Below are 15449 nucleotides of genomic sequence, written 5' to 3'. Positions count from 1 at the left end.
CATTCAGAAGCCTGGTGGTTGTTGGGAAGAAACTGTTCTCAGAGTCATAGAGTCATACACACAGAAACATAGAAACATAGAAACATAGAAAATAGGTGCAGGAGTAGGCCATTCGGCCCTTCGAGCCTGCACCGCCATTCAATATGATCATGGCTGATCATCCAGCTCAGTAACCTGTACCTGCCTTCTCTCCATACCCCCTGATCCCTTTAGCCACAAGGGCCACATCTAACTCCCTCTTAAATATAGCCAATGAACTGGCCTCAACTACCTTCTGTGGCAGAGAATTCCACAGACTCACCACTCTCTGTGTGAAAAAATGTTTTCTCATCTCGGTCCTAAAAGACTTCCCCCTTATCCTTAAGCTGTGACCCCTGGTTCTGGACATCCCCAACATCGGGAACAATCTTCCCGCATCTAGCCTCTCCAACCCCTTAAGAATTTTATATGTTTCTATAAGATCCCCCCTCAGTCTTCAGCCCTTTGGCCCAACTTGCCCATGTCGACCAAGATGCCCCATCTGCACCAGTCCCACCTGCCTGTGTTTGGCCCTTAACCCACTAAATCTTTCCTATCCATGTACTTAGAGCTCTTCTTGCAACTTGATACATATACCCACCACCCTCTGTATGAAAACGTTCCCTCTCTGATTTCTATTAAATCTTTCCCCTCTCTGTGTTCCCTGGTTCTTGATTTCCCTATTCTGGGTAAAAGACTCCACACATTTACCGTATCTATTTTTTTATTCGTTGGTACAGATCCAATTCCCCTGTTCTGAAGCCTGGTGGTCACGGTTTGCTGCAACCTGTATGTTCTTCCGGCCCTTATACAGATCAAGAGCATCTTTCGGAATGTAGCATCATCCAGAAAGTTTATTATGTGCTGTTTGCTGCAGTGTAAGGCAGATTGTAAAATGTGGAAGATAGACATGAGATGCCGGAGTAACTCAGCGGGTCAGGCAGCATCTCTGGAGAAAAGGAATAGGAGCGCTGCTCTCACAGCTGCGTCTTGCCTGCAGTCCGTTTGTCTTTTGTGTTTTTTGTTGTTTTTGTCTTAATTGTAGTTTAAATATGATGTAGTGTTTGCGGTTGTGTGCTATGTGGGGGGGGGGACTGTAACATTGTCTCTCCCGAACTGAGACGCGACCTTTGTTTTCTGTGTCGTTTCTCCGTTCCCACTGCGGCCTACCATCGGCCATGCACCTGGAGCTGGCGGCCTCCAGCTGGGACCACCCGGGCTCTGGTTCGCAGAGCCTGCAGCACGGACTCACCACCTGCGGCGCTGGCTGCCTTCGGATGCTGCGGGAGCGGCTGCGACTCGTCTCCGGAGGCTTCGGCGCGGGCCGCCTGGACGTCGGTAGCCCACAGGCCCCTGGGTGGGGGCCGACATCGGGAGCTTCGGCAGCGGCAGTGTCTTCGCTCGCCCCGAATCGCGGGGCTTGGTTCGGCCCGTCGCGGACCTTTCACCGTTCGGCGCAGCCTGAAATAGGCCGCGGGATTTTCTCCGCCCGGCGGGGGCTTCAATGTCGGGAGCCCCGACGTGGCAACTACAACAGCCTGACCGCGGGAGAAGATGGCAGGGAAGAGAAAAAGACATTCTGGCTTTCCATCACAGTGAGGAGGTGACTGGAGGAGACTCACTGTGATGGATGTTTCTTTTGTTTGGTGTTGGTTTATGATTGTATGTGTTATTGCATTTTTATTGATTATTCTTATTGGTCTTATGGTTGAACTGCGGGTAATTTTTCATTTCACTACATATTTATGTGTATGTGACAAATAAATTGACTATTGACTATTGACTATTGATGTCTCGGGTCGGGACCTTTCTTCAGGCTGAGAGTCAGGGGAGAGGGAAACATGTAGATTTGGGGGGAATAAGTTGCAGAACACAGCCAAATCGGAGGATTCTGAAAAGCAGTTGGAAGAAAATCGCATCCATCGATCTTTGACCAACGGTGCTTCAGTTCTCCCTCGTCCCCTAAACATAGCATCACCCTCTCTGGTCTGTGACGTTTTCAGCAGGAGAGACAATAACTGAAAATGTCACCATTGCCTCATTCAGATCCATTGGTAATTCCAGGCAAGTTATGCTCTGTTGCATTCACATATTCAACCACACTTCTGTTCTGCAGAACTTGTTTCATTTAAAACAATCAACCATTGTTTTTCATACCTAGAATTGAACCACAGTCAAGCGAGTCATGTTTAAACCATGTTTCAAATGGCAAGTGCTTGGTTTAAATACTTTCAATTTCTTTTTTTATGACTTGTAATCACGGTACATTCAGCTGTGCAAAAAATAGTAATGCCAAGCCCACCATGAAAGGCAAGGAGTGAAAAGCCATTGTTTTATTCATAGCGTTAATGCATTTAAATATCAAGTGCAATCACTTTTTCATCAGATTTAAATGCAAGATTGCAAAGGGACATGATTGAACAGGTATCTCTGTGAGTATGCACCTCACATCACAGCAGGGCACTGCACTGAACACACAGCCACAACGGGGAACCTTGTTGCAAAGCAGCATGGACTAAATGATGTTTGAAAATGCTCTCATCTAATTGTACCACTTTCATTCACTTAACAATGTACCACTAGGGTTTCTGCTTAGTGGTGGAACATTGGACAATTCCTGGGGGAAATAGTCTGATGAAGTTACCAGCAACGGCTTGGAGCGTTCTTACTATCTATTCATCTAAAATGTCCTTCTGAAAAGATCTATGGGGCTCTTTTTATCTCTATCTGTTGCAGATTTTTTTTTTTACATGTTTAATGTTTTCATTTATATGATATAGGTACTTCAAATTGAGGCAATATTTTATTCCACCAGCCTATTTTTGGCTCTGAATATCTTCTCCAAGGTACAGCCTGCAGTGCCGATTATCGTTTAAAATAGCTGAGAGGGCTGCACACTGTTTTCCTGGTGGCATGAGTCGTTCTTCATTTGCCTCGAACATGTTTAGGACTCCATTTAAAAAACATTTGTGAAATGAAAAGCTCTCTTGCTGTTACACAGAAACTGCTCCATTAATAACGTTACCAATTACCCAGTCACAGTCTTTCTGGCTACAAGAACCCCATGATGTTTCTATTCTGTCTACTTAAAATGCGCTTGTGGAATTTCCGCAACAATATCTCTGTTTAATGGCTTTACAGCTTGTCTATTAGTATTCCCCGTGATTTTCTTTTCTCTCTTTGCCTCCATTCATGTCATGGTAGATTGAATGACTTTTAATCCTTAATAAAACAGTGACAATAAACTTAGTTACATTTATACATTGTCTTTAAAGTGGCTTTGTAGCGACCATAGAGAATGGTCCAGGTCGTCGAACCCTCGGATTGGCCAGCGAGGTCACGTGGGAACGCGACCATGGGGATTGGTCCAGGGAACGACATCGCTGATTGGCCAGCGATGTCAGGTGCGCGTTTGGCGCCCGTTTTAGTCAGTTCGGCGAAGTCTTCAAGGAAGACAGTAAGTTTGTATTGGTTGTCCTGTACCTTGTTGTTTAACTCTGTATTTGTGTATTGCGGCTGCAATAAACTTCGTCTACAACCAACAAGTTTCGGACTCGCCATATTGGTGACCCCGACGTGATCTGGACGATCACCGACTGAGCAGGAACCCGACGCCTCGTTGACGATGGCTGAGCAGGGCACACCGGAGTCAAGCGCGGCAGGCGTTCATCTTCCGTTATTTTGGACGTACGCACCGCAAGCTTGGTTTGTCCACGCCGAGTCTCAATTCCATATAAAGAAGGTGTCGGACGAGTCCACGAAGTACTTCTACCTCGTCAGCGCGCTATCGCCGGACACAACCAAGCGCGTGATGCGGTTCATCGTAAATTCACCTGCGGAAGACAAATACGAGGCCATGAAGAAGGTATTACTACGAACCTTCGGGTTGAATAAGCATGGTGGTGCGGCAAAACTTCTGCACCTACCGGATCTTGGAGACCAACTGCCTTCCGTCCTCATGGCCGAAATGATGATGTTAGCCGGTGAGCATACGGATTGCCCGATGTTTGAACAGGCATTCCGCGAGAAACTTCCCGAGGATGTCCGACTGCTGCTTACGGATTGTTCTTTTAAGGACCCCGAAGCATATGCAGCGAAAGCGGACGCGCTCATAGCGGCAAAAAACAAGGCAAGTGGTTCAATCAACAAAGTCTCGACATCAGTGACCACGCCACAGCGACGGCAAGATGGCGCCACGTCTCCCGCCAATTCTCCGAAAGCCCGCCAAAAAGATCCGCACAAGCGCGGCTGGTGCTATTATCACCTACGATGGGGTAACGAATCCCGCAACTGTCGTTTGCCTTGTACCTTCGCGGGAAATGCCTCGGCCGATCGTACATAGGGGCAGTTACGATTGGCCAGAACCGGCGCCTCTATGTCCATGATCGATTCACGGACACAGAATTTTTGGTAGACACGGGAGCCATCGTCAGCATAGTGCCGCCGACCGACCTCGAAACCAGATCGGGTAAGACAGGTCCCACCCTCATCGCGGTTAATGGCAGCCCAATTCGCACTTTCGGTACACGGAAGATGTCTCTTGTGTTAGGCCTCCGCACGTACGAATGGTCATTCATCATAGCCGACGTCAAACAAGCGATCCTGGGCGCAGATTTTCTCTGGGCTTTTTCACTGGTTCCTGATGTCCGCAGTAACGACCTCCGACCCTCTGCCGAAGATGAGCACGTCGCTCCGACAATCGCCTCCTCGCCCAGCCCTACTGTCCAGGCCGTCGTCGCGGCCCCCGACTCGTATGCTGCGATTCTGGCAGAGTTCCCAGAGCTGCTCATCCAACGTTTTGACGCACCTTCGGCTAAGCACGGTGTGGTCCATCACATCCGCACCGAAGGCCCTCCCGTTTTCGCTCGGGCCAGGAGACTACCGCCAGACAAACTGGTGGTGGCAAGGGCGGAGTTCAGGAAAATGGAGGAAATGGGAATTGTCCGTCAGTCTGACAGCCCGTGGGCCTCGCCGTTACACATGGTCTCCAAGGCATCTGGGGGGTGGAGGCCATGTGGCGATTATCGGCGTCTCAATGCTGTCACCACGGCTGATCGCTACCCCATACCGCACCTACAGGACTTTTCATCTGGGCTGGAAGGAGCGGTGGTGTTTTCCAAAATCGATTTGGTGCGAGGATACCATCAGATTCCGGTGCGACCGGAGGACATACAAAAAACTGCAACTATTACTCCGTTCGGGTTGTTTGAATGGTTGCGTATGCCTTTCGGTTTAAAGAACGCGGCACAGGCTTTCCAGCGACTGATGGACCGCGTGGGCCGGGGTTTACCCTTTTTGTTTATTTATTTAGACGACATCCTGGTAGCCAGCCCCTCAGTGCAGGAACACCAGGCCCATTTGCGGACCGTGTTCCAGCGGCTCCAAGACCAAGGGCTCATTATCCAACCCTCCAAATGTCAATTCGGCCTGCCTGCCCTCGATTTTCTAGGGCACAGAATTACTCCTGCCGGCGCCGCCCCTTTGCCCGAGAAGGTGGAAGCTATCCGGGCTTTTCCCAGGCCTACCACAGTAAAAGGGCTGCAGGAGTTCGTAGGCATGGTTAATTTCTACCATAGATTCGTCCCGGCAGCGGCGCGAGTCCTGCGCCCGCTTTTCCAATGCCTTGCAGGGAATCCGGTAGAGTTGTTGTGGTCCCCGGCCGCAGAGTCGGCTTTTACGGCAGCTAAGGCAGCCTTGGCAGACGCCACCATGTTGGTCCATCCGAGCCCCTCCGCCCCCACGGCCCTGACGGTTGATGCCTCTGACGTGGCGGTGGGTGGAGTTCTGGAGCAGCAGGTCGGTGGCCGTTGGCAGCCTTTAGCGTTTTTCAGCCGGCAACTAAATTCGGCCGAGCTGAAATATAGCGCTTTTGACCGAGAGCTTCTGGCTCTCTATTTAGCTGTCCGTCATTTCAGGTATTTCCTCGAGGGCCGCCCATTTGTGGCATTTACGGACCACAAGCCATTAACATTTGCTTTTTCGAAATTGTCTGACCCATGGTCGGCCCGCCAGCAGCGGCACCTGACTGCTATCTCCGAATTTACCACAGATGTCCGTCATATCGCGGGTAAGCTTAATGCCGTGGCTGACGCCCTGTCTAGACCTGCTTTTCCCCCTATTTCGGCGGAGGACTGCGAAGTGGATCCCCAGGAGCTCGCGGAGGCACAGCTGCTAGCGGATACCGTTTCGGCTTACCAGTCCACCACTTCGGGATTGAAGTTGGCCCAGGTAGCTTGTGGGTCGGAGGGCACGAAAGTCTGGTGCGATGTTTCTCTTCCTCGTCCCAGGCCGGTAGTACCGCCCTCCCTTCAGCGCCAGGTTTTCGATGCCATTCATGGGCTGGCGCACCCGTCCATCCGCTCCACCTCTGCCTTGGTAGCAGCGAGGTTTGTCTGGCATGGCCTGCGGAAACAGGTAGCGGGATGGGCACGTTCCTGCGTGCCCTGTCAGACCGCTAAAGTCCAGCGCCACGTCCAGCCCCCCGTACAGGATTTCGAGGTCCCGGCTTGTCGTTTTTTCCACATCCACGTGGATTTGGTCGGGCCTTTGCCTTCTTCCCGGGGTTACACCCACCTCCTCACGGTGGTGGATCGGTTCACCCGGTGGCCAGAGGCTTTCCCATTGTTTGATATCTCGTCAGCGTCTTGTGCTAGGACTTTGGCCCTTCATTGGGTAGCTCGTTTCGGGGTCCCGGCAGTTATTACAACTGACAGAGGGCCACAGTTCACTTCGTCCCTCTGGGCCGCGCTGGCGGAACTGTACGGGTCCAAGTTACAACCCACAACTGCATATCACCCCCAGGCAAATGGACTCGTAGAAAGCTTCCACCGCCAACTTAAGGCGTCCCTCAGTGCAAGGCTTGAAGGCCCGGATTGGGTAGACCAACTCCCTTGGGTTCTTTTGGGCATCAGGACAGCTCCTAAGCCAGATCTCGGTGCGTCGTCCGCAGAGCTAGTATATGGCTCGACACTTCGAGTACCCGGAGATCTGTTTCCGGACCCTTCAGCCCTGCTCCCTACAGTCCCATCAGCGTTAGCATCTCTCCGGGAACGGGTGGGCTCCCTGGCTCCAGTGCCGACTTCACGTCATGGGTGTCCCATGGTACATGAACCGTCTTCCCTGAAGGACTGTGAGTTTGTTTTTCTGCGTAAAGATGCCCATCGCGCCCCGTTGCAGAGGGTCTATCAAGGGCCGTTCCGGGTTTTACGTAAGGGAACGGCTACTTTCACCTTAGACATGGGCGGCATGAGTGAACTCGTCTCGGTGTCCCGGCTTAAACCTGCCCATTTGGACCCGGATCAACCAGTCCTGGTCGGTCAAACCCCTAGGAGAGGCCGACCTCCGTTAGTTCCGCCCAGTCCAGAAACCCCCGTTCCGACAGTTCCTCCAGGACCCCCCGTTTCGGCAGTTCCTCCAGAACCCCCCGTGCCGGTAGTTCCTCCAGAACCTCTAGTTCCGGCTGTTCCTCCAAGTCCGGAACCTCCGGCTCCTGTGGTTCAGGCTGTCCCTCTCCGTACTCGTTATGGTCGCGAAATCCGGCTCCCAGCTAGGTTCCGCACCTCGGGTTCTGGGGGGGGTCATGTAGCGACCATAGAGAATGGTCCAGGTCGTCGAACCCTCGGATTGGCCAGTGAGGTCACGTGGGAACGCGACCATGGGGATTGGTCCAGGGAACGACATCGCTGATTGGCCAGCGATGTCAGGTGCGCGTTTGGCGCCCGTTTTAGTCAGTTCGGCGAAGTCTTCAAGGAAGACAGTAAGTTTGTATTGGTTGTCCTGTACCTTGTTGTTTAACTCTGTATTCGTGTATTGCGGCTGCAATAAACTTCGTCTACAACCAACAAGTTTCGGACTCGCCATAGCTTGGCATAACTCAGCCATGTTTCTCAGCCATGGTTAGAGGTGACAGTTCTATTATTCGAGATTGGCACCTCTTGGAGGTCAGAATTTACTCTGAAGGAAACACAGAAATGTGGACAGCTATGGAATGACCAACAATTCCTCAAAAGACTACAATAGTTGTTGTGTGAAGGGGAATGAACAATACAATCTACGTAATCCTGACCAGTTAGGGCGCATGGATAACCAGCATTACAGCTGTGTTCGCCTTGTTACCTGTACAGTTGGCCAGCTGTGTCTGGGTTTATACTGCGCTCCTGACTTACTTTACTGTTTGTATGTAAGAAAATAACTGCTGATGCTGGTACAAATCGAAGGTATTTATTCACAAAATGCTGGAGTAACTCAGCAGATCAGGCAGCATCTCGAGAGAGAAGGAATGGGTGACGTTTCGGGTCAAGACCCTTCTTCAGACTGATTACTGTTAGTATGCCTCATTGTCATCTTCCCCTCAGCCAACAATTAAACATTCTACATTTCCTTGATCACTGTCAGCTGTGATCTGTTGTTTTCACACCTCACACATCCACATCTCTAGTTTTCCTCTCCCCTGACTCTCAGTCTGAAGAAGGGTCTCAACCCAAAATGTGACCAATTCCTTCTATCCAGAGTTGCTGCCAGTCCCACAGAGTTACTCCAGCATTTAGTGTCTATCTTCTGGGTTTATAAATTTGAGTCCATTATTCAGAAGATTATTTTGCTATTCTTTTCCTTTTAATTGCCTCAATCAACATCAAATATGCCCAGTAGAACCACTGCCTTACAGCGCAAGAGACCTAGGTTCAAGGTTTCAAGGTCAAAGTCAGTTTATCCTTACATGTACCAATTATGGTACAGTGAAATTTGAATTACCATACAGCCATACTAAAAAAAAAGCAACAAGACACACAACTACATAAAAGTTAACATAAACATCCACCACAACGGATTCCCCACATTTCTCAATGGTTCACCCCTGATCTTGGGTGCTGTCTGTGTGGAGTTTGCATGTTCTCCCTATGGTAGCGTGAGATTCCTCCTGTAAACCAAAGCCAGAGATTGAAGGTTAATTGGCCTCTGTAAATTGCTCTAGCGTGCAATTGATGGTAGAATTTGGAGGGAGATGGTGGGCCTGTAGGGGGAATAATATAGGATTTATATAAATGTGCAGTTGATAATTGCCATGGACTTAATGGGCAGAAGGCTCTGTTCCAGTGCCTCTATGACAGAGCTATATCTCTATGACAGAGCTGTATCTATTTCACAAATTCACTTAACTATGGAGAGTTAATGGCCAAATCTCACCTTGCAAGAGATGTATTACTTTTCGTCGTGTCCCCTGACCTCCTGGTCAAAGTTCAAGACTAGTAATTTGCTTAAATCTGCAATATCCTTTCTTTCCATTGCTTTAATGAGCAGGATAATAAACCTCTTTGATCCTTTCACTCCGCATTGCAAATGAGTTCAGTTCCACCAGTCCCCTGACATAGTCTGAAATTAGGCTGCTTGAATATTATCTTACAATCAGTTAATCATTTTGTGAGAAATTTATTTGCTATTTTAACAGAGGTATTAACCACTTAGAATGAACAAAGTGGCAATTCTACGAAAGTGATGCACAAAGGGACTTTTGGAATTATGTTGAGCATGTGCATGTTTATGTTCAAAAAAATTAAATGTATGTTCCTGAAAGCTTTCTTTACATTCCAGTTTCTAATGTGCCAGTGGATCAAAATTAATGTGTTCAGACTGTTGTACCCTGCTTATGCCTTATCAGATTTAAGGTTATATGTTTTGAGTTATAAACAATTATTCCAAAGATATGAGGGAGGATCTCATTTGAAACCTACTGAATAGAGAAAGGCCTGGATAGAGTGGATTTGGAGAGGATGTTTCCACTAGTGGAAGAGTCAAGGACCAGAGGTCACAGCCTCAGAATTAAAGGACGTCCTTTTAGGAAGGAGATGAGGAGGAATTTCTTTAGTCAGAGGGTGGTGAATCTATGGAATTCATTGCCACAGAAGGCTGTGGAGGCCAAGTAAATGGATATTTTTAAGGCAGAGATAGATAGATTCTTGATTCGTACGGGTGTCATGGGTTATGGGGACGAGGCAGGAAAATGGGGTTAGGAGGGAAAGATAGATCAGTTATGATTGAATGGCGGAGTAGACTTGATGGGCTGAATGGCCTAATTCTGCTCCCATCAATTATGAACTTATGGTATAGCTCAGAAACTGGCTGGATTTCTTAGTAATAATTTCATGACAAATGGAGACTTATTGAGAATGCTAAACAATTTTCTTCAAATTATTTCTAGCTTTATTCAATGAGCTCCATTAACTATGTGTAATTTGTTGATTGTCCCTAGAATGCAAGTAAAGATTTAAGTCTCCATTACCTTTTAAGTATCCATTCAAGTTTTATCTTAGTAAAGAGACAATGTCCATTTTTATTTGACGAAGGGTCTCGACCCGAAACAGAACCCAGTCCTTCTCTCCAGAGATGCTGCCTGTTCTGTTGAATTACTCCAGCATTTTTACCTTCCATTTATTTTTTCTGTTCTGACAAAATACTCCACGATAAAGTACTTCTGTTTTTCATGTCATCTTTTACGTGGAAGCTGATTTAATTTGATAGGATTAATTTGATAGCGAATCAGAATCAGTTTTGGTGATAAATCCTTGCTGTCTTGTGGATGTGGAAGTGCTATTACTGAGTGATGCCATTCTGATACCTGATTGATTGATGAAACCATAACTTGAAAGCAGAAACTGGATTTGATCACCGGAAAGGTTAACACGGTTTATCGATTGCAATCCTCAGTGTCAACGAAAAGACAGAGGGAAAAGCATCATAGTATCAAGGGTTACGGAGATCAAGCGGGAAGCTGGATTTGAAGCCAAAGATAACATCAACCATGATCTTATTGAATGTCAGAGCAGAGCTGTGGAACTGTATGGCTTGCTTCTCATCGTATTTCTTATGTTCTCACAGGTCGTTGTATCTTTCGGACTGATTTTTTTCTGGCTGAAGAGACAGTTGATGTACTTGAGGCTGTGCCAAGCAACCAACAGCACATAATAGCCAATTTTCAATGGTTCAATTGTTCAATTGTACTTTATTGTCATATGTACCGCTGTACAGTCAAATTCCTTTTATGCATACAGTTCAGAAAAAATATCACTATCCATAAGCACAATCATAGTTAAGTCCAAGTGTATTGGAATAATACACTGAGACAGTACATAAGAGCCGTGGAGTTTTGGTGCCATTTTTCATGATTCTGGTCTACAGTTGTGAGAAATGATTTTAACTTTGTTCTCGGCCTGGCCAAGAAAAGTTGTTGATGTCTTCCACCGCTGTTCCACTGCAGAGGTCGAGGATCCTGTTGCAGAGGGTTGCACAGAGACCCAGCTCTGTGAGCTTGGTAACTAGCTTGGAGGAGTTGACGGTGTTGAATGGCAAGCTGCAGTCTATGAACATCAGCCTGACATATGAGTTTTCAGTGTCCAAGTGGTCCAGTACAGAGTAGAGAGCCAGTGAGGTCACATCCTCTGTTGACCTATTGTGGTGGTGGGCAAATTGTAGAAGGTCCAGGTTCTTGTTGAGGTAGGAGTTGATAGGCACCATAACCAACCTCTCAAAGCACTTCATCACCACGGATGTTAGTGTCACCAGTCGGCAATCATTGAGGCACATCGTCTTACTCTTCTTGGGTGCCACACCTTTCTTGTACCACGCCTATCAGTGCTTTCTAGGCAATTATCATTCTCTGTGTAAGATGATACATCTTTGCCCCTCTCATCTCAAAGCTATGCCTTTGAGTATTTGATATTTCCACCTTTGGAAAAGATTCCGACTGTCATCCCTATCACTGCCTCTCATCATTTTATATACCAAGTCTCCCCTCAGCCTCTAACACAGGGGTTCCCAACCTTTTTCATCCCGTTTACCCTTTTGCAACTTTTCGAAAGTAAATTTACTCAGTAATTTGCTCAGTAATTTGAGTTTGCACTTCTACCATAATAAAGCAACTGGCAAAGGAGAAATGTTAAAATACTGTTTTTAACATTATTATTTTAAGTTCAAATAACAATAGTAATAGCACATAACAATATTATTTCACTTATTTATGAACAACTAATGATGAACAGATACCGACCGGTATACCAGAACCAAACACAGTCAGTCAATATGTACAAATCCAGAATCAACAAATTTACCCCCTGGGTTGGTGAAATGTACCCCCTGGGGGCCCTTGCTCTAACGCTTCAGGGGCAACTTGAGGTGCTCAGGCAGGCAACTCAAAACTTCAGCATTGCTATTAAGAAACATGTTGTATAAGAGTAAATAGCTCCTCTTGAAAGGACAAAAAAATGGCTGCAGGAAATTGATCAGCAACGTTTTAAAATGTTAAGAGTGAGCCTTCGACAGGACAGTTTGCGTCATGCATTATTGGGATTCTCAAGCCAAAGTGATCTTGTCTTCCACTAAGTTCTTCTTTGGAGCCTTTGGTTTGTTGAAATAATAAAACTAGGTGGTGATTGATGTCAGTGCATTTGCATTTATATTTTATTACCTCCACGGGCCAGTCTACATTGTTGAGCATGGGGTGCAACAGCAGCAAGGTGTATAATGGAGAAGGTCTGTGGTCTTGGCTAGGCCATGCACTCGATGTGATCCCCACCATCTTTACATTTCCAGCAGAAAGACCAGAGAAAAATTGTGAAAGGTCCTTGTCATCCATTTGCTCTCGAAACTGAGCCTAAAGGTGTGGTTAGCAGTAGAAATAGAAAACTAATTAATCTTCCTGTCGGAGATATTGTGTAAAGGGGGTGAATTAGATCTGGCCTGTGCTTTGAAGTTGAAAGCAGGCAAAGAATTCACCAAAAACGCAAACAGAGCATCAGATCTTATGATGCTGCCCAGTTTACAGACTAATATTTTTTTTTATTATCGATACGATAGATAGAACTTTATTTATCCCAGGAGGGAAATTATCTTCGCCACCACCAGTGTTCTTTCTCGGATGCATTTTTTTTGTGAGTATTTCAGCAGTTCTTTATTTTGAGAAAGATGATACATCTTGCAGTGATTTGTTACCCAGTCTCCTATTATTCGTGTATATTTTCTTTCCTTCCAATGACTCAATATGATGGCTTCAATTCCTGTGATGACTCGGTGCAATACAGTTGTGTCTGGTGCAATCATCCACCCCATCGCTCTGAGCTGGCATCCTGGTTTGGCGGGGCAACCCATGGACACTCACTGCGGTGGCTGCAGCGGCTCTGCTGCGAATCCACTCAGCTTCTCACCGGGACTTATCGCCACTCACTTCACCTTCGCTGCAACCGGAGGCCATGGACTAACCCGTCAGTTACCACCGCGATTTATTGCAAAACTCCCACTCCCCCCCCCCCCCCCCCCCACTTCCCCCGCTGTCATGTTTACTTTTTAATTTTCCACAGGAAAAAAATCTTCTTTTGCTGACACTCATTTGCCATCACCCCCTTCGTTCCTTACGGAGTGAGGTTCTCACCATAACCTGTCCATCACACTCCTAGGAGGCTTCACGGTGGTTTTCATTTGTTTTAAGTATCGCCCCACCTAGGCTGAGCTGCCGCTATACACAGCTGGAAAGTGCACGTTTTTTTAATTTTTAATTTCTCTCTTACAATAATTCACTGCAAAGTCTCCTTGGTTGGAAATTGGCTCTTCTGAAAGTCTTAATGTCTCATAACAAATGTCTGCGCCTTCTGAGCGGTCCTTGCCAGCATTTCCTTCAATGAGCGTGGTTGACAGCACCATAATAATGCCAGTTTCGTTCCTGACGGATTAGCATGCCTAAAGCACCCATTTGTCACGGCCCCTCGGTGCCAAGCTGCCCACATTTGACCATTCTCCACGCTGTTGTAGACTTTCGAAGAGATCCCCCTCCTCTCCCCCCACTCACCATCAACATCACCACAGTCACAACTGTGGAGTCATTTAGGTTTCTTGGAACCATCATCTCCAGGGACCTTAAATGAGGGGCCACCACCGACTCCACAGTCAAAAAGGCCCAACAGAGGATGTACTTCCTGCGGCAACTGAAGAAACACAATCTGCCGCAGGCAATGATGGTCCAATTCTATCCTGCTATCATTGAGTCCGTCCTCACCTTCTCCATCATGGTCTGGTTTTGCTCAGCCACCAAGCACGACATCCGGAGGCTGCAACGGATCGTTCGCACAGCTGAGAAGGTTGTTGGCTGCAACCTTCCCCCCATTGACGAACTGTACACTGCAAGGGCGAGGAAGCGAGCGGGCAAGATCATCTCTGACCCCTCTCACCCTGGCCACAAACTCTTCGAAGCACTTCCCTCTGGAAGGCGACTCCGGACTGTCAAAGCAGCCACAGTCAGACATAAAAACAGCTTTTTTTCCCCACGGGTGATAGTTCTACTCAATAACCAAAGTCTGTAGTCTCTTTTTTTGCTCTGGTTTATTTTCACCCACATGTTTAGACCGTAATGTTGTATCCTTATTGTTTTGATGTGTTTATGCTTTATTCTTAATTGTTAACTATATGTTTGTGTTGTCATTTGTGAGCGGAGCACCAAGGCACATTCCTTGTATATGCATACTTGGCCAATAAACTTATTCATTCATTCATTCATTCATTCATTCATTCATTCATTCATTAATGTACAAGCAACGCGCCCTCCTGCTGAACCAGCGCTGGCCTTTTCCCTTCAACGCGATCATTCTCTTGTCTCCCTTTTTTTGTCACCACGTCTCTATTTCTTCCAGGGATTTGACGTCACTTCATTTGCTGTGATTTACAGCTATTTCTATTTCCCAATTTCAGCCCGTTTGAGATGTGCTCCGTTTTAAAACTCCCCGTCCTGCCAATGTGCTGGTTAGTTCACGCTCACAATATTTTCATTTGGCGTTTGAGTTTCACCCAGTGCTTCGGCGGCATCGCACTTGCTAACGTGACATGAGCTCATTACGCATTCGGTTCACCCACTGAGTTACTGCGCTACCTGGACCACGTCTGGGGTGGGCTGGGCTGGGGTGGGGTGGGGTGGGGGTGGGGGGGGGGTGGAGGCATGTTGCCATTCCCCATAGTTTCGCGGCATGCTCTCAGTTCTCACCATCCTTCCGAGCAGCTAAGGAATGTTGACACTTTATTTCCCCGCAGAACATTGTCGCCACACATTACTTGATAGCCGTGGTTCGTACTGTGTATTCGCTTATACGCTGCCACTACTCTGCCAGGGACGATGAAACTGTTGGACAGTGCGCTGATCTGAATACCATCACCGTTCACTACTGAAGCCAGTTGCGGCAGGCGGGAGTTTTGTTCAAACGCAAAAGACATCTTTGTTTGGATTGGCCCTATGACTTAAGAACCAGTTTATCCCACTGGTCCTTAAACTGCAAACTTGTATTTTCCCAGATTCCCCACTAAGATTTAGCAAGGTGGGGAGGGGAGGGGGGGGGGAGGACTATACTTTTATTTTGAAGATAGACACATAAAGCTGGAGTAACTCAGCGGGTCAGGCAGCA

This window comes from Rhinoraja longicauda, chromosome 23 (assembly GCF_053455715.1).
Source record: "Rhinoraja longicauda isolate Sanriku21f chromosome 23, sRhiLon1.1, whole genome shotgun sequence".
In the NCBI taxonomy this organism is placed as follows: domain Eukaryota; kingdom Metazoa; phylum Chordata; class Chondrichthyes; order Rajiformes; family Arhynchobatidae; genus Rhinoraja; species Rhinoraja longicauda.
Note: the sequence above shows the minus strand (reverse complement) of the source record.